The sequence below is a fragment of the Lissotriton helveticus genome, chromosome 5_1 (genome assembly GCF_964261635.1).
Source record: "Lissotriton helveticus chromosome 5_1, aLisHel1.1, whole genome shotgun sequence".
In the NCBI taxonomy this organism is placed as follows: domain Eukaryota; kingdom Metazoa; phylum Chordata; class Amphibia; order Caudata; family Salamandridae; genus Lissotriton; species Lissotriton helveticus.
This window is the reverse complement of record NC_136065.1, coordinates 1070914234-1070937022: the sequence shown is the minus strand read 5'-3', so window position 1 is coordinate 1070937022 and position 22789 is coordinate 1070914234. Positions and strand designations below refer to the sequence as shown.

General features: G+C 46.8%; 1 protein-coding gene across 7 annotated transcripts in view; it reads left to right on the top strand.

Moving 5' to 3' along the window:
• The window catches only part of BTRC (beta-transducin repeat containing E3 ubiquitin protein ligase), a 1125814-nt gene that overhangs the window by 15824 nt on the left and 1087201 nt on the right, over positions 1-22789 (top strand). For 2 of the 7 annotated variants that reach the window (XM_078643629.1, XM_078643628.1), the window contains exon 2: positions 4001-4084. The exons of the other annotated variants lie outside the window; for them this stretch is intronic. The gene's annotated coding sequence lies outside the window, so the exon portion shown is untranslated. The remainder of the gene's footprint in view (positions 1-4000; positions 4085-22789) is intronic. 7 annotated transcript variants of the gene reach the window in all.

The window sequence follows — 22789 nt, the reverse complement described above, 5'->3', positions numbered from 1 at the left end:
GTATTACGGCAGCAGTATTCCCACATAGAATCGCTGATTTCCGCCTGCAGATCCCGTTGCCATGCCGATCGAGCTTTGGAGATAGTCTGTTGGCCGCAACGTTGGCCTATCCGATACAACCGGGAGACAAGGTGGCTAGGGGACGGCGTTTTGATAACGTACGTCAGTTCCGGAGTTTCAGGAGGCTCCTGCATGGTAGCACCCAACAAGTCCCGTAACGCCGCACGGATCCTGTGGAAATGAAAGCGTTGCATTAGCGTGGCAGACGGCCTGGAATGTGCCAGCTGTGTCCAGGTGATCGCCGTACCCTCTTTGAATAGATCTCCCAGCTTGAGTATGCCCAACTGACGAAGCGCACACAGGACCCCCTTCTCCCGCAACGGCGAGAGCCACACTGCCCAGTCTATAGGGACAAGCGGGGAATACAGTAGGTCATGTCCATGACTCCGAGCCAAAGAGTGCCACGCATGATTAGTCGCCGTGATGGAGTCCAGCGTGCCAACCCGACGCGAAGCCGGTTCAAACACTGTGGCCGGCGGAGGGAGAGGGGCAGCGAAAAGGGTTTCAAGTATCACGTGGGGGATGTTGCGATCCCCGTGAGTCCAAGTATGCAAATGTGTTGCTTGCGCAACCCTGTAGTATCTCTCCAAGTCAGGCGCCCCTAAACCTCCTTGCTCATATGGAAGCGTTAGGATTTGCCACTGTATCCTCGGTTGCTTGCCCCCCCAGGCCAGCCGTATGAGTGCCTGGGTCAGCGTCTTGAAGAAAACCTTCGGTAGGGTCACCGGGATGGTATTGAACAAAAACAGGAATCGAGGCAGGACTATCATTTTCATCAGGGCTATGCGATCCGACAGGGATAACGGCAACCTGCACCATCTGTCAACGTCATCGGACAGTCTGGAATAGGCCACCCCATAATTCTCCCTCACCAGAACATCTGGGTCCGGGTGTAGTTGTATGCCCAGATATCGGACCGGGTCATCCGACCACTTTAGTGGGTAATCCATCTCAAACTCGCTCGTTGCCGGGGTCAGTGGGAATGCAACGGATTTGCTCCAGTTTACTCTCAGTCCAGATAACGCCCCAAACTGCACAACCTCCCGCAGCACAGAGGAGAGATTGAGCTCTGGGTCTCTAACATAGAGGAGGGTATCGTCAGCATACGTGGATATGCAGATCTTGTACGTAGGGAAACTGATTCCCTCGAGACTATGGTATTCCCTCAGTGCGCACGCTAGAGGTTCAGCCACGAGTGCATATAGCAGCGGCGATAGAGGGCAGCCCTGCCTGGTGCCCCTGCGTATTGCGAAGGCGTCCGACACTCTGTTGCCCAGGCGAATTCTGGCCGATGGTTCATAGTATAACGCACCTATCATCTGCAGGAAGGGTTCTCCCAGGCCCAGCTTCCGTAGTACTCTAGACATGAAGGGCCATTCGACAGAGTCGAACGCCTTTTCCATGTCCAAAAATACAGCTAGCGCCTTACACTCAGGTTTAACATGTTGCATTGTCCCCAGCACCGTGCGTATGTTGTAGGTAAGGCTCCTGGTAGGGATGAAGCCGGCCTGCTCTGGAGCGACCAATTCCGGGGTCAAGAGAGCCAGACGTGTCGCCAGAACTTTGGCGTAAAGTTTAGCATCGACATTTATTAACGAGAGTGGCCGGTATGAGCTCCGTTCCGTCGGGGGTTTTCCCGGCTTAAGGAGAGTAATAATGAGTGCCTCTCGCATGGTCGGCGGCATACAACCGTCCTGACATATGCCGTCGAACAGAGTCGACAGGTAGGGTACCAACTGGTCACTGAAGGCCTTGTAGAAGCTGACCGTCAGCCCGTCGGCACCCGGAGCACTGCCCGCGCACATGCTGTCCAGTGCATCCACTATCTCTTCCCTCTGAATAGGCATCATCAGGAACTCCCTCTGTGCGTTTGATAGCTGTGGCATCGTAATTAAGCCTAAATAATCATCTATCGCCCCCTCCATGCCGGTAGATTTGGCCTCATAAAGAGTGGAGTAGAATTGTCGAAACTCGTCTAGAATTCGCTCTTCGTCAGTCAGGAGCTCCCCCGTGCTCGACACCAATTCGCCAACTACAAGCTGCCGTCTTTCGCTGCGAACCATGTTGGCCAGCAGGGATCCAGGCCTCCCACCTTCGCCATAAGAGCGTGCCGTAGCGTATTTGCCCATGTGTTGGACCTCCCTATCAGCTTCCGCATTGTATTCTGATACTAGCTGTTTAATAATATCCAGTGTGTCCCCGTCGGGGCCTGCCTGCAGCCTCTGCTCCAGTTCCGCCAGGCGCGTTTCCAGGTGTTGAAGCCGCTGCCTGATGGACTTAAGGACGCTGGAGTGTTTGGCCGATTATTATTATTATTACTTGAGAGTTCAATGTGCAGGCTTATTACCAAACACAAGTGTGAAAAACAATATATACATATATGTATGTATAACAGAGACACACTCACGTCTTAGAAGTTAAGGTTGACACTGCACTCCACACCCCATATAAAATATTGTTTTTGTACCTTTAATAAATGTAGCTCCTCTTAACCAACCTGAAACCAAACTATATTCGAGGACAAATATATACAAGGAGATACTGGGTGCCAAATGTAGTGGAGATTGTTCCAGTGGGTCAAAGGTTTTAGGATGGTGTGGGTTCCTAGAATCATTTCTCATTTGTATTTAATTAGGAATTCACCTATGAAATTTTTCTACACATGTAGCTGCAAAATTGCTGAAAAGGTGGTCACCAAATGTTTATGGCACCACAGATTATCTGTCATTCGTTGACATTTCTTGGTTTGGGTAAAATCCGTCCACCCATATTGGAAATGTAAGTCAAAATGTGAGTGTCCAATGCACATACCAAATTATGTTTATTCTTTAGGAAGTACAAACAGCCACAATGCAGGCGTGGACCTGCAGTGCACATGCACAACACTTTGTGTAGTTACACTGGATGTTCACAAGGGTTTTCTTCCCAATGTTTACAAACACCCGGAAGAAAACAATAGAAAACAAAATGTAAAAATAGGGAAACAAAAAAGCAACATAGATTTACAGACCAAATGCTGCTCTGTTTATAGGTGGGCAGGCAAAACTGCATAAATATCTTCTCAAGCGTGTTTGATAGATCAGGGAGAGTGCGTAAAAAAGAAAGCCTCTGACTCCCATGTCCTGGCCAGGACTGGAGGCGCTAATCATTCACTTTCCCCTGCCTTGCTCAAGGGAGGGAGAAATTAATTTACTCCCTCCTCTGACTACTGAGAGCTGTGGAATTTTGAATGGAGGCCATGCCCTCCTTGCCTTACCCAAAGACTATAGAGGGCAGTTGCAAATGATACAGAAGTGTGTTCCTACCTCCCCAACCACCACAATGCTGAAGTGCAGGGGAATAAATTGTCAACCCCTGCATCACTTTGCCCAAGTGCGATGGGAGAATTGCTTCCTCCCCATTGCCTTTCCTATGGTTGAGAACACTTTAAAAAACAGTATCTTAGAAGGAGAACTTGCCACTCGCTCCTCATTGAGCCTCCATCGCCTAGCTCAAGAGATGAGGGGTTACTGTCCCCTAAATCCTCCAGCATTGTAGAAATGTGGAGCAACATTTTTTATAAAACTCCCTTCACCTTGCTCATGTGAGGGGGGAATTGTTCGCTACCGTGGGCTTTGATCAAGGATGAGACTGGCTATCTAAAAAATCCCACATGACCTGCAGCAGTGTTCCGATCACAGTTGATTATTTCACCTTTTGTCTGATTCATTCTGAACCCTGTTATAACTCGGGATTTTAGTTGGTGAGGGGGTGATATCCAGTGCTTAGTTTCTGATATTGTTTATACAAGATGAGATTTTTTTTATATGTAGAAAGCCAAAAAACGCTTTGAAGAATAGGCATTTCATGTAAACATATTGAGGCTTTCTATTTTGGGGTTAAATAAAATATTTTATCAGTTTCTCAAGACAAATATGTTTGCTTTTTACAAATTATTTAGATGGAATGAGAGGAATAGGAGATCCATAGGACGCCCACCCAACATTAATAATTTATAATCAGAAGACCCTAACTGATAAGAAAGGTAAAGTATATTAATAATTTAACATAGTGACTGGCCTCTGAATTAAGGTCAAAATAATGCAATCTCTCACCCACTGAACTTGGGGGCATGCTTCATACTTACTTTAGTAGTCAGTCCCTGATATTCATGTATTGTCATAAAAACGCAATCAAAATACAAATGGTGCCCCGCCATCTGTGAAAAACGGTGGTCGATTAACATTGAGTAAATATTTAATATTGTTCCCCTGTATTGTTTCCACATCTATAAATGGTAAACAATGGGCGACCTCTCTAGTATTATGAACGAGCAACCTAATTTACTAAACAAGTGTCTGAGATATTAAAATATATCTCTATCTCTGCATGTGTGGGCTATTGCATTCCTGACTAAACTTAGTGAAAGTTTTCAGGAAGCGGTTTTTGAGTACATCATCAACATACAGTATTTTGTGCATTTTCCATAATGGCCAGCTGATTTCTCCCCTTCTTCCATTGTAATGTCAGAGTTGCACCATAATGGCGCTTTATAGTGTATATGTTGCAGAATCTTAAGCAGTTTGTTAGCCCTTTGCCATGCATAATGTGAACCGAATACAATGGCGTCATGTGTGGTTGATACTTATAGTATGTTGACAGCCCCCCCCCCCCCGTCCCTGTTTTCAGGATATACCTCTCTATCTAGACTTATAAGTGTTTCAGTGTGTTTTCATCTTGTATATTAAATTGGCCACTCCATACGAGGCAACTGAAGTCCGCTCATATACATTGTTGCTTTTAATCTTGAACTTTTTAACCTGGGTGTCTTTTCTTCTCATACAAACTGTAAAATAGCTTTTTTAATATCCTATAGTAGTATTTTTTTGGACCACTTGTGGTAAAATACCGAATACAAAATTGAATTTGGGGCCATATTAATTTGAATACTTTATCCTGTTAAGATAACCTTAGGTGGGCCCATTTCCAAAAGTCTGTGTTTGTTTTTTGCAGCACAGGGGAAATGTTATTGTGGATCATACTTTGAAGTCTTTGATTCATACAGATCCCTAAATACTTCAATCGGTTGTGTTTCCATTGAAGGGGTAGGGTCCGTGTAAACTCTTATGTGGTGGTCGAAGGTAGTGGTGAAGCCTTACACTTAGACTAATTTGTCTTGTACCCTGAAATACTTGAGGAGTCCTTGTAACTTGCAGGCCGTATGATGAAGCATGACACCCAGTGGCTGGGTGTGTGAGGGCCCTAATTCTGAAAGGAGGGATTCCCCTTTCCCTTCCTTCGCAGTAGGAACACCTACCGCTCTTGTTTTACACTCACACTCTCCATCTTTTACTGCAGACCCCTTTCTGGTTGTGTCCTTGTAACTTCACCAGGACCTCTGCTGATGCAGACAGGCAAAACAGAGACATTTCTATGTTGTCTGTATAATATAATGTGTTGTGTTCCCCGTGCTATAGGCATTATACCCTTAATCTGGCTATTCTTTCGTATTGCACTAGTGAAAGGTTCCAGTGCTTTTAAAAATAGTAAGGATGGCAGCGGGCATCCCTATCTAATTCCCCAGTGATCCTGAAATTATGGGGAGCAGTCTTCCACCCCAATTAATCAAGGCAGTTGTATACATTCCTTTAAACAAAATGATATAATTCTGGCAGGTTCCCATTCCTTCCATTGTGCGAAACAAGTAACCCCATTCTACTTGATCAACTGCCTTCTCAGCTTCTAAAGATAAGAGTACTTTTTAGTCAAGGTCATCTTTCAACTGCCATAATATGTGTGGTAGGTTGTGCAGGCGGTTAGCTGAGGTGCGACACGGCACAAAAGCCACCTGGGTAGGCTGAATCAATTGAGGCAGGAATTTCTTTAACCAGTTCGCCAGGATTTTAGCATCTGCATTTATAAGCAAGGTGGGCCTGTAATTTGAGCAATCTACAGTATCCCTGCCCGGTTTAGGGATTAATACTATTCTAGCCTCGATAAATTCATCCTGCATGTAGACATTCTACAGAGCCTCTTTTGAATACTGAGGCGAATAGAGGGACAAAAAATGGTTCACAAATACAAAATTCAATGGGAAATCCAAATTCCCTAAAGAGTTTATTTGAGGCCATACCATGCATTTCTTTCTCAATCTCTTCCACCGAGGGATGTATGACGTTATAACGCATGCATTTACAACGGATATATGACGTTACAACGCTGACTTTTACCACGCAGACCATTACCACGCATTTTTTACAACGCAGGACCCTTTACCACGCATACCATTACAACGCTGGTATTTACAACGCAGGTACTATTACAACGCATACCATTACAACGTAAGTATAGGTAAGTAAATAATATGATAAAATAATTATTAATAATATTTTTTAAATTAATAAATTATTAATTTAATATTTAATATTTTAATTATTTATGTTAATATTTAATTATTAATTTTTAAATATATATGTTAAAAATACCCCTGTACCCCAAAACCCAAACCCAGCCCTAAAACCTAAAAATACCCCTGAACCCCAAAACCCAAACCCAGTCCTGAACCCTAAAAATACCCCTGTACCCCAAAAACTGAACACTGACCCTGAACCCTAAAAATACCCCTTTACCCAAAAACTGAAAACTGACCCTGAACCCTAAAAATACCCCTTTACCCAAAAACTGAAAACTGACCCTGAACCCTAAAAATACCCCTTTACCCAAAAACCCAAAACTGACCCTGAACCCTAAAAATACCCCTTTACCCAAAAACCCCAAACTGACCCTGAACCCTAAAAATACCCCTTTACCCAAAAACCCAAAACTGACCCTGAACCCTAAAAATACCCCTGTACCCAAAAACTGAAAACTGACCCTGAACCCTAAAAATACCCCTTTACCCAAAAACTGAAAACTAACCCTGAACCCTAAAAATACCCCTTTACCCAAAAACTGAAAACTGACCCTAAACCCTAAAAATACCCCTTTACCCAAAAACTGAAAACTGACCCTGAACCCTAAAAATACCCCTTTACCCAAAAACCCAAAACTGACCCTGAACCCTAAAAATACCCCTTTACCCAAAAACCCAAAACTGACCCTGAACCCTAAAAATACCCCTGTACCCAAAAACTGAAAACTGACCCTGAACCCTAAAAATACCCCTTTACCCAAAAACTGAAAACTAACCCTGAACCCTAAAAATACCCCTTTACCCAAAAACTGAAAACTGACCCTAAACCCTAAAAATACCCCTTTACCCAAAAACTGAAAACTGACCCTGAACCCTAAAAATACCCCTTTACCCAAAAACCCAAAACTGACCCTGAACCCTAAAAATACCCCTTTACCCAAAAACCCAAAACTGACCCTGAACCCTAAAAATACCCCTTTAAAAAAAACCTAACATATAACATTTTAAATATAATTATATACTTACCAATACTTACGTTGTAATGGTATGCGTTGTAAAAGTACCTGCGTTGTAAAAACATGCGTTGTAAATAAATGCGTTGTAATAGTATTTGCGTTGTAAAAGTTCCGTTGTAATGGTAGTGCGTTGTAAAAAATGCGTTGTAGTGGGTGTATACCATTTACAACGCATGCCATCACAACGCAACTTTTACATCGCAGGTGCCATTACAACGCATGGCATTACAACGCAGGTATTTACAACGCAGGGGCTATTACAACGCATGTCATTACAACGTAAGTATAGGTAAGTATATAATTTAAATTACAAATGTAAATAATTCTAATTTAATTTAATTTAATTTAATTAAAATTTAATTTTACTTTATTTTTACCCTGTATCCTTTTACCCAAAAACCCAAAACTGACTCTGAACCCTAAAAATATCCCTTTACCCAAAAACCCAAAACTGACCCTGAACCCTAAAAATACCCCTTTACCCAAAAACCCATAACTGACCCTAAACCCTTAAAATACCCCTTTACCCAAAAACCCAAAACTGACCCTGAACCCTAAAAATACCCCTTTACCCAAAAACCCATAACTGACCCTGAACCCTAAAAATACCCCTTTACCCAAAAACTGAAAACTGACCCTGAACCCTAAAAATACCCCTTTACCCAAAAACTGAAAACTGACCCTGAACCCTAAAAATACCCCTTTACCCAAAAACTGAAAACTGACCCTGAACCCTAAAAATACCCCTTTACCCAAAAACCCAAAACTGACCTGAACCCTAAAAATACCCCTTTACCCAAAAACCCATAACTAACCCTGAACCCTAAAAATACCCCTTTACCCAAAAACTGAAAACTGACCCTGAACCCTAAAAATACCCCTTTACCCAATAACTGAAAACTGACCCAGAACCCTAAAAATACCCCTTTACCCAAAAACTGAAAACTGACCCTGAACCCTAAAAATACCCCTTTACCCAAAAACTGAAAACTGACCCTGAACCCTAAAAATACCCCTTTACCCAAAAACTGAAAACTGACCCTGAACCCTAAAAATACCCCTTTACCCAATAACTGAAAACAGACCCTGAACCCTAAAAATACCCCTTTGCCCAAAAACTGAAAACTGACCCTGAACCCTAAAAATACCCCTTTACCCAAAAACTGAAAACTGACCCTGAACCCTAAAAATACCCCTTTACCCAATAACTAAAAACAGACCCTGAACCCTAAAAATACCCCTTTGCCCAAAAACCCAAATCTCACCCTGAACCCTAAAAATGCCCCTTTACCCTAAATCCCCAAACTGACCCTTAACCCAAAAAATACCCCATTTAAAAAACAAACATATAACATTTTAAATATAATTATATACTTACCAGTACTTACGTTGTATTGGTATGCGTTGTAATAGCACCTGCGTTGTAAATACCTGCATTGTAAATACCTGCGTTGTAATGATTTTTGCGTTGTAAAAGTTCTGTTGTAATGGTAGTGCGTTGTAAAAGTTGCGATGTAATGGTTGTTTCCCTCCACCGAGACATGTAAATCCATTGTGTTCCTTCACCAGTTGAAGGAGTGGCAACCTCTGGAAGAATTCAGTTTGTTCTACTAACCCAGGTCATTCATCTGACGTTTAATGAGTCTTATAATACGTCTTGAGTTGATTCATTATATCAGCAGCTTTATCAGTAGTTCCTCTCTGCTATTATGTATTGTTCTGTATGATTTGACTTCTCTAAGTTGTGCAACCAGCAATTGCCCGCTTTTTCCACTTCCTCTCAATGTCTTTGATGTAACATGAAAAGGGACTTTTTTCCTTCCATAGTGTATAACTCATTTAATTCAGTTTTAGTTTAACGAAAAAATACTTCTTCTTCTCAAAGTTTGCATTTTTGTCTCTAGTTGTATTCCAGTCACAGTTGCATTTTTCTTTGCAATGGCTGAGCTCAAGAACAGTGCTCCTCTGATACAGCCCTTCTCTTCTCCCACAATGTCTGTGCAGAGGACACCATCCCTTTATACTCGTCAAGAGACTATTTCACATGGGAAGGCAGACGTTCCTTCTCCCTTAGTTCTCTAAATTTGGAGATATTCATTCACCAGAGACCTAATGGAGGAGCAATCAAGTCTTATTATATCTGGTTATCTATGAGGTCATGATCAGATACACCAACTTGAATAATGAAAGCTCCTTCTAATTTTCTGGTTATATTGATTGAGAAATCAGTTCCAATGTAGGAACCGTGACAACAAGAAGTGAATGTATAGTCCGTTTCTTGTGGGTGTAACAGTCTCCAAGGTTCAATCAAGGCATTGTACTCCGCCATATCCTTCAGGCTATTTCTGTCTTTGTCATTTTGTTAGTTGAGTGTCCCGAGCCTATCCAGAATCTGGTCTGTAGTGACATTTTAGTACTTTCAAGACTTTTGTCTTATTGAAAGAATTTACTAACCTGGATACAGTGGAAAGGAAGGCAGACTTATCGTCTGTCTGTGTGTATATCGACCCTACAATTACGTGTGTCTTCCAAATTAGGAGCTTGGCAAAAATATACTTCCCCCCAGCATCTGATACCATTTGCAGTATTTTGCTCAGTTATTATTTGTGTATCCATAATATATTGCTACAACTTTTTTTCTGTGGATCACCGGAGAATCAGAACAGGTGTTTGCTTTTGGCTGAAAAGGCATGGAGACTTGTCTCTCTCAGTCCCGCTGTAATTTATCACCCTCTTCTGACGACAGGTGCATCTCTTGTATTAATGCTAAATCCTGCCATAGCCGGCCCCAAAATGTGAGTATTTTCTTTCGTTTTGGGACATGTGTTCGGCCATTAACATTAAGGTATGTGTTGCAATGGTAAATAAAGTCCAGGTAGCTGTAGTGTAGATTGTAGAAAATAGTTTATTATGACTTAGTTACAGGTTGACAATATGCTAAGTTTCAGGTAAGTATAAAGAAAATAGCCCCACACAGGAGCATCCTCCCTGTTGCTCAGCCTGAATGCTGCAACTGACTCTCAGCACCTCACCAGACACCCAGGCATTCCACTACATCGCCAAGCACTCCAGCACTCATCCTGGCTGAGCTTCTTTGGACTGGAGGCTAAGGGTGGCATCTCAGCCATGGGCGCCGCTGCACTTAGCCAGTCAGTACTCAACAACATCTTCTCAATTACATTCATAAAGTAAGAAATTTGAGTCTTTAAAGGCATGGGTGCCCACTTCTTTATCAAATATGTAACGATTTTACGGAACCAGTCTGTCGAAATAGCTCTTTATGTTTACATTTCTTTATTGATTTTCAACATAACAATAATAAAATACTCGCATTTAAGTGCAGTTATAAGTCCCGTCTAAGGTAGATGGCATAAATATGAAAGGGGAAAAAAACAGAACAAAAAGGGGCACATGTGTCTAGGGTCTCACCCCCGGTCTCACTGGCGGTGTCCCAAACATTGTATGTCCACTTAGATTTCGCCTCTTCTCGTGGTGATGCCTGTGGTGGGTCTGCTAGTCGCAACAGTCTCAGGTATCTAGGGCAAGTGAGTTCCTTAAACTTGGAAGTCAGGAGTGACAGAAGGGGCCACCAGAGGTCCTGGAGTGAGGCTCCCAGACTGGACAGCGAGAGGGAGATCCTCTCCCCAGTATGCCCCATAACCTATGGAGCCATCCCAGGTGAGTAGGGGGGGTGGTCGTCCCCCGGTGAGTTAGGATGTTTTGGAGAGCTGCTCCTAGCGCTAATGCTATATGCTGACCCCTTCGCGATCTCAGAGGGAAGGTGAGCGGGTTGGGAAGACCTAATAGGGTGTATGCGGGAAAGCGGGGAAGTTTGGTCTCGAAATGATCGTCAATATCGTCTAATACCTGTGACCAATAGCTCAAGATACTGGGGCATTCCCATAGGAGATGAGACAAGGTACCCAGCAAACCGCATGCTCTTCAGCATTGGGGGCTTTGGGCCAGGTTACCTCTGTGGAGCCTCTGTGGGGTGAGATACCAATAGGTTACAATTTTCGTTGCAGTCTCAATATTAGCCATGCTACGGGCTTTGTGGTGGGCTCTGTAGTAAATATCAATCCACTCCTTCTGCAAGGGCATTCTGCCCAGCTCCCCCTCCCATCTCAGCTGTCCGGGGGATTTATCTGTCCTAGGGTTGCATCTAAGAAAATAATAGAGGTCTGTTATCAGGTGTGAATCCGTGTGTTCCGTCACCAGCCATTTCTCAAATGGCGTGAGGGCATTCAGAGCCCCATCCCGAACCCCAGTCTGCATAACCCAGTGCCAAATTTGGTGGTAGCGAAAGTGTTCCCCCTATGTGAGGTTCTGTTGTGTGTGGAATTCTTCAAAAGATAAGGGTCCTTCAACATCGAAGAAGTGGCAATTGGACCGTCATCCCTCTTTTGTCCACTGGGCATATACTTCCGTATCCCGAACGGGAGGGAATGCGGGATTGTGCACTATAGGAGTCAGTGGAAACGGGAACGTCCTAAGCCCACGGGATGTGGCCACTCTGTCCCAGGCCGATAAGGCAGCGTGTGTGACTTTTGATAGATATAAGTTGCGGGCCGTGCCTCCTTTGTAAGGAAGGGGATCCCCCCAAAGGGACTGACCAGCTAGGCTCTGCCTATAAACAACCAGCGCTTCTCGGACTGTGGTCTTGACCACTTAACCACAGGTCTCAATTGCACCGCCCAATAATAGTCCTGTACATTTGGGATGGCTAATCCACCTCTGTTGCATAGTTCTCTGTGTAATCTGAGTCTCTGGTCACGCCAGACTAAACGCTCCAAGTCCCTCTGCATAGAATGCAACACCCCTAGAGGAGGGGCTAATGGGGGTGTCTGAAAAAGAAATAGTTTCTTTGGTGAAATTGTCATCTTTATCGCCACTATGCGGCCCAACCACAACAGTGAATACGGTGACATTCCCTTATCTGCCACAGTAGTGTCATATTATTCAATGAGGTGGTGCTTTGTGTGTTTGCTGAGAGTACTAAATAGGGGATGGTCTCCTGGGCCCATTGAATATGGTGTGTGTGTGTTTGAGTACCTCTATTGTGTCCGAGGAGAGGGACAGACTGAGAGCTTGTGACTTGTGGACGTTGACCTTAAATCCCGATACTTCTACAAACTGTTCTTTATCTGCCATAAGGGCAAGAAGGGAGGCCCTGGGGTACTCCAAAGTGGCAACTACGTCGTCCGCATATAAGCTGAGCTTGTGTTCCTCACCCCCAAACAATACCCCAGTAATCGAGGGATCACTACCCACCCTTTGGGCCATAGGCTCCATGTAGATGGTGAATAAGAGTGGGGATAGCGGACAGCCCTGTCGTGTCCCCTGCTGAATAGGAAAGGGGTCCAATGTGAGGCCGTTCACTCGGACTGAGGCAGTGGGGTTGGTGTAGCTGCTTAGGACCCAGCCTATACATCTTTCTGGCAGGCCGAAGTGGCGCATGGTAGCTGTTAGATAGGGCCAGTGCACCTTATCAAACGCCTTCTCTACATCTATAGAGCGAATCATGCGCTCCGTATCAAAACGCTCGTCCTTGTCGATGATGTGTAGAAGGCGTTTGGTGTTATCAGAGCACTGCTGACCAGGGACAAAGCCTGACTCGTCGGGGTCTATCAAGCCCGATAGATGGGGGAGAGGCGCTGCGCCATGATTTCCGTGAACAGTTTAAGATCGACATTGAGTAGGGGAATGGGCCGATAGGACGCGCATTGCCGCTTGACCTTCCCTGGTTTGGGTATGACTGTGACTAACGCCTCTAGCATCGTCGATGGGATTGAGGAAGAGAGCCCAATCGAATTATACACCCTCACAAGTACCGTGCCTGCATATAGCAGAAGGTTTTATAAAAAACGGATGGAAAGCCATCCGGGCCTGGGGATTTGAACAGTTTTTTTGGGGGGGATTTGAGCTCTTCGGCCTGGTCTGGGGTTAGTTTGGTGGTATTCACGCCGTTCAGGTACTGGGCAGGGCCGTCGTCAGGAAGTTGCCATGCTCCAAATAAGGACGCGTAATACTTCTGGAATGATTCTGCAATGGCTTGGTTGGAGGCCTTCTCCTGACTGGACTGTTCGATAACTGTGAGGACCTCGGAGACCTACCTTTGTGCTCTTGATCTATTGGCTAGGAGCCTCCCACTTCTGTCTCCCTCAGTGTAGAAGGGGTGTCTAAGCCTTAGCCCCACGTACTCTGCCCTGTCAATGTCTAGGCTTGCTAAGTGGATGCCCGTAGCCTTTAGCTGCTTCTATATCCTTTGGGCAACTGTTCTCTGGTGAATACGTTCTAACTCCTTCACCTCACGAGAAAGTTGTTCAATTTTTTCCCTACAAATTTTGTTTCAAATGCAGTGATAGCGATAATCTCCCCCCTGACCACTGCTTTCAGGGCATCTCATAGTGTTTCTACGGGGGTGTCGGGAGTATGCTTCACTTCTAGATAATCTGCTATCGCTTTTGTGATTCTTTGCACTGCACTACTGCGAGGCGTTGTACCATTGTATCCTTGAGCCGCCAAAAGTGACGTGTTTGTCGAGGACCATTGAGGATCAGGTTCATGCTCACTGCGGAGTGATCGGATAGCGAACAAGGGAGTATCTCTACCTGTTCTACCTGCTGGGCCATTATATTGGTGGCTAAAAAGTAGTCAATCCTAGCATAGGTCTTATGGGTGTGTGAATAGAATGTGTACTCTCTGTCTGTCGGGTGGTGGGACCTCCATACGTCAGTCAGCCCTGCCTCTGCCAGGAATCGCTTTCTCTTCTCTGTAAGAGCCCCAGCCTGCCCATGTCGTTGGCTCAATCTGTCAAAATCGTTTTCGCAAGCCAGGTTGAGGTCCCCTCCTAGGATCTGCGACCTAACAGAGGATTTGGATAACTCTAGCACCACCTCATGGAGAAACACCTCCTGTCCCTCGTTCGTAGCGTATACAGAGCCAATAGTGAAATTATGGGAGCCCAGTGTGAAAGTGTGAGCAAGCAACCTACAAGCCTACAATCAGTCCACAACGCAGCAGCCAGAAGGCTTTCAGGAACCCCCAAATACAAGCCCATCTCTCATGTCATTCAGAAGTACCATTGGCTACTGGTGAAAAACCGTATAAAGTTCAAGGCCTTGTGTATTGCTTACAGGGCTTCCTGTAACACTAGGCCACAGTTTCTCATTAAGGAGCTAACCACTTACATTCCGACTCGGTCTCTTCACTCCTTCACCGCATTTCTACTTGGGGTTCCATGCACCAGAACAGCCTCATGGGGCGACAAGCGCTTCATTGTCGCCACCGCAAAACTCTGGAACTTCCTGCCCTTAAAGATCAGATCCTGCCAGTCTCTACTCACTTATTCAACACATAGAAAAACTGGTGGTCTAGTGAAGGATAAAACACTACAGAGGCTCAGAGACAGAAAGTCAAAACAGGTCACTCGTCGAGACTCAAGACCCTGATCAGCTACAGTTACTGACACATGTGCAACTCTATGACAGAAGAAAACCCTGAGGAGGGGAGAAAACAATAAGGATTTCCAAAAACTGCCCTTAGTAGCCAGTGTCATCATTTGGAACTCCCAGATTGCCCCTGTCACCTCAGCTCTTCTGGCAACAAGCCAAAAACTGGTAGGCTGGGCATAAAGAGAGCAACAATGAAAACGATAATTGACCAGATCAATCCATTAATGCAGTGCAAGAGTAAACAGTAAGTGAGAGTGATGTTAAAAAAGTTTCAGCAGCAATCCTGACAACCTTATTGATGATTGCTGATGAGCTTATTAAAAACAGTATATCGGCAATAAACAAATCTGCCGGATGTAATGGTCTACTAGTTTCAGCCCTACTTGGTCACAGGACCCCGGCTTTCTTTAGGACCCTTAAATAGAAGCTACTGCATTCGGTGCAATTTGACAAACAAGAGACAAAAGTGCATAAAAATAAAAAGCCATAAGATTAACACACTTCCACTGGTTGTGAGCTTATACAATACCTCTACACAGGTCGGATGATTATTCAAATCTGTGGGGAGAAAGACAGCATGCCAAAAGGTCAATGCTCCAAATATAGCTAACCAGACTGTATCTGACTGCATGCTCTGTAGTTGTAATTGATTAAGTAGAAGTGATGATCAACTCACCTATCCCGTGTGAGGTAACAGCCTCACCTCACCTGGCACAGACTCAGGTGTAGGGAGGCACCGCCCTAGAATAAAATCGAACACACCACAGAAACAACCAATTAATTCTATATACACATAGAACATTGTAGATGTTAATAATATATCCGGCTGTGCTGTGGTTGATAACCTGCCTTAAAAACTCCAAATTGATATACTGTTCCACTAAGCTGGCTCCTGTGAGTAACTCAGGAAGGAAACCCCATGACAACGATCACATTGTGTTGATTACGAAAGAGCACAGCTCACATACAAGACGGAGCTCCACACGAAACCCTTCGCCTTTGCAGATAGCTTAAAGCAAGTGGGAGCTTGGAAGATTGAAGATGTCACTACTAAAACATAGCTGTAACTCAAACACAGAACTGGCCCTATCCAAGCTAGTGCAAGTAGTAAAAAATAGTAAAAAGTATGCTCTAGCGACTCCCAATTGGTATGAGTCAGTGGCCACATTCACTCACTGATGGTGCAACCCCGTGTTCCTAGATCTAATCGCGGATACCTCCGGGGACAAAGAAAGAAGTAAACAGCTCTGCCGTGCCAGACCCGCAATACAAAAGGAAACAAGAAAAACGGGGATAACCCTGCTTACCTCTCCGTCGGTGCCTCATACAGGTCTGATGAGGCTGGGGGAGGTGGCGTCTACTCGCCGGGCGGCCCCATTAGAGACCCGCTGGCCGGAAACACGTGGATGATGACGTCAAACCCCGTGTCCAATCGCTGGCGAGAACTACAAAATGACGCGAGACGTTGCGTACGAGTAGTTTATTCTCGTGTTGTTAAACGCGGTAGACTTTACCTCTTACCCGATGCTGTCTTGAGGTCCAGAGTGGACGCATTTGCTAATAAGTATGTCTTCTGAATGCCATTCTATTTTTTTTTTCTTTTTTCCAAAAACCTTTATTTGAGCAAGCATAGAAAAATACAAGAATGGGCCTACAACCTCACGGGCTGGCCGCTAATAATAAGGCACAAGGCATGAATTAGAAATGTACACCCGTGGTCAGGTACAAATCCAGCACAAAGCATTACTCCTCACATGTCACAGAGCATTTTGAATTTTTATTTTATACAAAAAGCAAAACAAACACTAAAAAGGCGAATGCATGGTAATTAAGGTCAGCCCAAAGAACGGAGGGGATGGTCCACGAACAGGAGAACATACCCAGAGCCCTGAGGCTCCAACAAGGTCGGGGGGAAGGGGAGCAGCGGGAAGAATCGAAAATGCAAAAAACAGCATGAAAGGGTTCCGGGAACGCTCGCCTAGGGAGATAAGATAACCTCAGCAGTGCCTACAAGGGGAGGGGTACAGATATCCCCACGATATTCATTCCACTGGCCCCAAATCTTCGTCCACGCCCTGGGTCTGCCCCTGGCCACATAAACAGTCTTCTCACGAAACATAGACCAGTCCATGTTATCCTCCCATTTCGAGACCTCAGGGGGCCTGGAAGCGCCCCAGAGTTGCGCAACATCCCGTTTCGCAATCATGTAACCCAAGGTAGCCCATCTGGTCTGGGCCACAGAGTAGTCAGTGGGCTCCCACACATTCAACAGACATCGTCGAGGCTCCGGCCGCAGGGCCACACCAGTCACGTCAGTCATCACCTCAAGCACAGCAGTCCAGTAAGCCGCCACAACCGGGCACTCCCAAAGAATGTGTAAAAAGGTAGCACTCGACCCACAACCACGCTTACATAACCCATCCAAGGAAAAGCCCATCGTCACCAGACGCGGACCAGTGACATACACTCGATGAAGGATCTTAAGTTGAACCAAACGGAGACGGGCAGGAATGGCTACCTCCTTGGGAGAAGAGAGTGCCGATTGCCAATCTTCGTCGTCCAGTTCCAACCCATCGCTGACCCAAGCCTCCCGAAGTCGGGCCAATAAGTCCGCCCGATTATTGATCAGCTTCTTATAGATCAGGGAAATAGTGCTATCAGGCAGGTGCCCATCAAGGACACGATCTTCGAGGGGGGAAGACTCGGGCAGGGCCTCATCAGGAGTCAAAACTGAGGCGAGGGCGTGCCGGACCTGCAGATAACGAAAAAATTCCCTACCATTCAAACCATATTCCGCCTGGAGGGCCTGGAACGACTTCACACTACCTTTCGAGCATACATCACCCACCTTACAAATCCCAATCATATCCCAGCGGTCGAAACCCTTGGTAGACCAGAGACAGCCCAAACGTTCCGAGGCATAAAGCGGCGTCGCCAGCGTCAGTCGATCCTCCCATCCCAAACTCACATTCGCGGCTCGCCATACAGTTACTGCAATCCTGGATGGGCCCACAAGATGGCGCCCGGCTGATCGAGAAAAAAGCGCTCTATTAAAGTCCCCACCCGGCAGCTGAAGTCTATCCATCTCGAACGCAGGATTCCGACCCGGTGAAAACATCACGTGATTAATAGCAGACAACTGGGAAGCCCAGTAATATCGCTTGATATCGGGGAGCGCCATGCCCCCGTCGTACCAAGGGATGGTGAGTTTCGCGAGGGCAATACGTGGACGCCCGTCCCAAATCAATTGCCTTTGAAGACTCTTGATCTCTCGGAAATAGGTCTTGGGGATTGCGTCATAGGAGTTCTGGAGCGCGTAAAGGAACCGCGGCAAGGACATCATTTTAAACAGGGCCGCCCTGCCCAGAGGAGACAAAGGAAGCTTACGCCAACGGGCCACATCCAGTCGCAATCTAAGCAACGGGGGGAGGAGATTACGCTCAAAGCGGAGCGAGGAGTCCAACGTAATAAAGACCCCTAAATATTTGAAGCCAGACTGGACCACCTGGATAGGAAGTCTGCTCGGCAACGGGGGCAAAACACCCGAAAGAACATACACGCAGGACTTGGCCCAGTTAATAACGAGGCCTGAGTTGGCACCAAAGGAAGCAAGAACGTCAAATAAAACAGACAGAGATTTGCGCGGGGAGGTGAGATATAAAAGAATGTCGTCCGCGTAAAGTGAAACGCGGTCCTCAAAGTCCGGAGACCAGCGAATCCCCTTGAGCGAAGGTTCCCACCGAAGCCAAGCAGCCAATGGTTCCAGGGCGAGTGCAAAAAGCAACGGAGACAAGGGGCATCCCTGACGGGTACCTCTACCAAGGGTGAAAGGAGCCGAAACCCTACCATTGACCACTACTTGTGCCAGAGGTTCCGCATATAATAACTTGATCCAACCAATAAACTCAGGCCCGAAACCAAATTTCTCAAGAGCCGCCCAAAGATAAGGCCATTCCACCGTGTCAAAAGCCATTGAGGCATCCAACGATGCCAAAATGGCCGGCTCCTTCAGAAGCCCCGCCCTCGCAATCGCGCCGTGAAGACGACGTAGGTTCAGGGCCGTATTGCGATGCGGGATAAATCCGGATTGATCTGGATGGACCAAGCCACTAATGACCGTCAGGAGGCGGGACGCCAGGAGTTTCGCCAATACCTTGGGTTCAACATTTAGCAGGGATATGGGCCTGTAGGAGGAACAAAGATCTCGCGATTTACCATCCTTGGGGATGACAACTATCGTGGCCAGTCGCTGATCATAAGGGAGAATACCCCGGTCCCGGGACTCTAGAAACATGGCGCGAAGATACGGAGCCACCCTGTCGGGACGCAATTTGTACAGTTCAATTGGCAACCCGTTCGGGCCCAATGCTTTGCCCGAACGGAGTGAACGGATGGCAGTAGCTATCTCATCAACAGTAAAGGGGGAGTCCAACGCCACACGATCCAAATCGGAAACACTGGGCAGAGCTATATCACGCAATAGAAGGCGAGAGTCAGCCACATCTCCCACAGACACAGGGGTATGTATACACCACACGGAAATACTCAGCAAAACGGTCAACTATTCCAATCGGGTCCGTCACACTCTCACCACTCAAAGACTGAATCACGGGTACCACACGATTAGCCCTCTCCTTCTTATCCAGCCATGCCAGCAATTTACCCGCTTTGTCACCCACATCATACAAACGTCCCTGTTGCTCCCGAAACATCACTTTAGCAGCATCTGTGACCATGGACTTATAGGCAAATTGTTTCAGACCCAGGGCATGGAGTTTCGCAGACGTGACACCAGATTCCAAAGCATCCTCCAATGCAGAAATCTCTCCCTCAAGATCCACCACCTCTCTATTCCTCGCCCTCTTAGCTTCAACAATAAGGGAGAGGGCCTGCCCACGAATCACCGTCTTAAAGGCCTCCCATAGGGACACAGCTGAGGAAACAGACCCCTCGTTATCCAGAAAATACGCGTCCAAAGATTTAAGCAAAAGGCTGCGGGTCTCGGGGGAGGTAAGGTACCACGGATTGATGGGAGCCACCCGGCCCACTGCCTCCACTCCAACCTCAAAACGAAGCCAGAGCGGAGAGTGGTCAGAGATACCCCTGGGTAGGTGTACAATCTCACGCACCGCTGGCGACTGAGCCGCAGGCATCAGGAAATAATCCAGCCTAGACAGACTCCCATGGGCCCCAGAATGAAAGGTGTACTGAAGCTGAGTGGGGTGCAAAAGCCTCCAGCAATCCACCAAGCCAAAGGTATCCAAAAATCCACCCAACCACTGTTGGGCCGCAGGAGTATCTCTAGGGGGGTGGCGATCGTGGAGACCAGAGAACACCGAATTAAAATCACCAGCCAGAAAGAGAGTACTATCAGGGAGGTCCAACAAGACACGGCTCAAATCTGAAAAGGTAGAAGTCTGTAAGCCGGGGGGCACATAAACAGTGAATAAGGAGAGGGCACGACCCTCATAGCGACCCACAAGGACAGCATACCGCCCCCGGTCATCCTGAATCACATCATCAATAGCTAGGGGGAGGGAAGCCCGAACAAGGATACCCACACCCCTAGAACCCGAGGTAAACCCCGAATGTGCCACGAGGCGAGAGCCCCACCTATTCATTGCATGACAAACATTGCCTACCAAATGAGTCTCCTGCAGGAAAACAATATCAGGAGATAAACGTCGTATACATTTCAACACCACACTTCGTTTGATACGATCTCCCAGACCGTTAACGTTCCACGAAACAAATCTCAACCCGCTACCCCCCATCCCACCCGACAAAGCCAAAACCCCCCACCAATGAGCATGACACCAAAAAAAATTTCAAATACAGGATAAAGTCGCCTTGAAAACAGAACACACAAACAACAAACTTCCCTACCACCCTCCCCCCAAATAACAAGAAAACACCCCCCACCCTGCACCCCTGCAAAAAGCTAAAAAGCCACCCCAACCTGCAGTGTGCCTGTCGCCCAAGAACCCCTATTCTACACAAAGACCCCGGAGGAGGAAAGGCTCCGTCCCACCCGCCCCCCGATCAAGACCCATGACGAGAAAAAGAACATACATCAAACAATAAGCAGTAGAGGAACATAGGCGTACACCCCTGGAAAAGTTATTCAAAACAAGGCACCAGGTATAGACGAAATGTTCAGCTCTCTACACCACCTTCAGCACCGCCCGGGTGGGCATCGGACTCAGTCTCAGGAGGTCGGTTAGGCAGGGAGTCCAGCCAGTCATTCACAGCATCCGGCCGATCAAAGAAGAAAGTTCGGTCATTATACTCAACCCGCAGCCTGGTCGGAAAGAGCATAGAGTAACGCATCCCCATGTCCCTAAGACGCTTCTTGGCACCACGAAATCCCATCCGCTGCTTCTGGACCTGTTGGGAAAAGTCCGGATGAAAATTCACCGTGGCATTCTCAAAGGCCACCGGGCCCTTCACCCGCGAAGCCTGCAGGATAGCGTCCCGATCTCTATAGTGGAAAAGCTTCGCAACAATAGGTCTCGGCGGGGCGCCTGGCTTACCCTGGCCCCCCGGAACACGATGTGCACGCTCCACTGTGAAAAATGTACTAAGGCCAGACGGAGATAGGTGGTTCTGGATCAGGTCTTCAACCAGGAGATCAACCGAGTGGGGTTCTGGGTTCTCCGGCACACCAACCACGCGAACATTACAGCGACGTGCCCTGTTCTCAAAGTCCTCCAAGCGCCGGGTCATGAAATCGTTCACCCTACGGAGATTGCCAATCTCCGTCTGTATCTCAGAGACGTCCGTCGTGAGGCTGGATGATTTGATATCCAATGACTTCACCTTTTCGTTCGTTTTGGAGAGATCGGCACGAATCAGATTCACCTCGATTGCCACAGTGTCAAGTTTGTGGGCCAAGGTTTCGTACTGTTGGCCTATTGACTCCCTCATGCCAGAAATGGCGCCCATGATGTCCTGCAAGGAGGGCTCCGTCGACGCATCCACTACGTGGTCAGACGCACTGGGACCGGGCAGGACAGCTCCGGGGGACCCCTTAGAGTGGGTATAACGGTCCATAACATTAGATTGGACCAGACCCCCGCGCAGAGGTGTCTTCGTCTTGCGCGTCTCCCGGTCCCCTCTGCCCGCCATTTTGAAGATGCGTCACAAGAAGATTCAGCAGGGTCAACGGACCGGGCACCAGACATGGAGACCCCGGGACCAAAGGACCGCCAGAGGGGTATCACTAGGATAGAGGCAGCAAACGAGGAAAATAGTCCAGCCAAAGGCCCGACAGCCGACGTGTGTCCTGGCACCAGTTCTGGCCCGACCCTCTCACCAATGTCCCAGTCTGAGGCAGAATCGAAACCGAAACTTAAGAAGGGGACCCACCAGTCAAATCCCCCTGCCGTTGTTGTTCAACTCCAAGACGGCCACCGAACCTCACCCAGTCCCGGGCGCACCTCAAGGGCGGAGCCCAAAAGTTCAATTCATCATAACTCAGGCACCCGGTGTCCAAATCAATTTCTGAAAGGTCCAGGTGGATCAGCCCAACGTCCTCTATATAAATCCTCGCGAAAAATCAGGATTCATACAGGATATTATGCCGGGAGCGGCGGGGGTCCGGGGAGCGCTGTGCTCACGCGGCCATCTCGGATGCCCGCCAAGCTCCTCCTCCTGAATGCCATTCTTACCGGTGAAAAAACTGTAATTTAAAACATGATCTAATCAAAAGAGAAAACACATTTCTCAAGACCAGACTCCAGTGTTTTAGCTGAGGTATGTGAGTGCCTTTTATTTGTAAACCTCAAAAGAAGAGAAATAAGCTTGTGCCCATGTACAACGCTCTTCCAGTTTAAGGGGATCAAACAATAAACTGCTGCTGAAAGAGC